The sequence below is a fragment of the Sinocyclocheilus anshuiensis genome, unplaced genomic scaffold, assembly GCF_001515605.1.
Source record: "Sinocyclocheilus anshuiensis isolate Anshui unplaced genomic scaffold, SAMN03320099.WGS_v1.1 scaffold1093, whole genome shotgun sequence".
NCBI classification, from domain to species: Eukaryota; Metazoa; Chordata; class Actinopteri; order Cypriniformes; family Cyprinidae; genus Sinocyclocheilus; species Sinocyclocheilus anshuiensis.
Genome location: NW_015555782.1, coordinates 307128 through 308628, shown reverse-complemented (window position 1 = coordinate 308628; position 1501 = coordinate 307128).

Here is a 1501-nt window from a genome sequence, read left to right as displayed (position 1 = left end):
ATAATTTGCCTCGATGATTTTTTGTATTCGAGTTACTCGAGGTATTCGAGGAATCGTTTCAGCCCTAACTGCTTCATTACAGCTTTTTTTTTACAATCGCAAGGACACATTTCTCAATACTAAGGTCATTTATCAAAACTCTTCACGCAGTAAATTTCACATCCAAAATGCACTTAAACTACCAAAACACTTAATACAGGTCTCAAATCAAGTCATTCTTCCATAACAGTAGCAAAACACACTTATGAAACAATGACAAGATAGCATTATGCTTCTTCTGTAAAATTTCTTGCAAAACAAGAATAACTGTATAGACCTTTTGCGTCAGAGGAACAAGTGCGCTGCCATTTTTAGAGTTTTGTCTTTGAACGTCCGTTTTCGCGGTAGCGCTATTTTAGCATCATCACTGTTGAATTGGCTGGAGAAGTGGATTTACTTATTGTACAGTTAACGAAAGTTATCGTGTGCATTGTAATGCTCAAAGCGGATGTTATAACAAATGTCAGTAGACGGGGAAGATTTTTAAACGAGAGTCTCATTCGTAAATTCGTATGAACTTACCTTAAAGGGATAGTTCACCCAAAAACGAAAATTCTGTCATTAATTATTCACCATCGTGTCGTTCTAAACCCGTAAGACCTTCATTCATCTTCGGGACACAAATTAAGATATTGATGAAATCCGAGAGCTTTCTGACCCTGCATAGACAGCAAGGGAACTGAGGGTCAGCTTGTAACATGACCATATGACAGTTTAAAATGTTGTCTGATCTAATTACAAAAAAATATATACAAGACAAACGAAAATATTTTGTCAATAAAAAAAAATTAACTTTTCCAAATAAAATAATGGCGTTTTTAAGAGTTAAAAGTAATCTGATTTTGGGGTTGAACACATTGCAACCATGCTTGGGATGGCCAACATAAACGAGTCGAAATGCTATACATTTATTGAAATAATAATGTCTGAACATTAAACATTGACTGTCAGTCTGTATTCATCTGTTTCTTGTGGTTTCTCTATAAAATTCGTTAAAGTAAATAGCGTTACATCGCTAATGTCACAGAATAGCATAGTTTAATTATTGCGGGGCACATTGTAACGCAGTGTTATCAACGTTCCCCATCTGCGCAACTGGAATTTAAAACTGGTTAGTGTCTTCTGCTAGTTAGCAGCTCTTGCCACAGAACTCAACAAATCCAATACTCACCTATGTTTTTGCTGTTGTTTTCCCTCCAAAATGAAGTCATTTCCAGGATTATTACATTTAGCAGATGCTTTTATCCAAAGCGACTTACAAATGAGATTGTTGGATCATGGATGATGTCGCTATGGAACTTTTGATGTGTGCTTTATATTCAAACAATTTTGGTCTGAACTTGGATCTCATCATTTTTATTCTGCCACGGTTACACTTTTTTTTTGGCTTCAAAGACAGATTTTTCATTATAATGACATTAAACCTCTGGAGTAAATAACATTTGAATAACACCTTTATTTG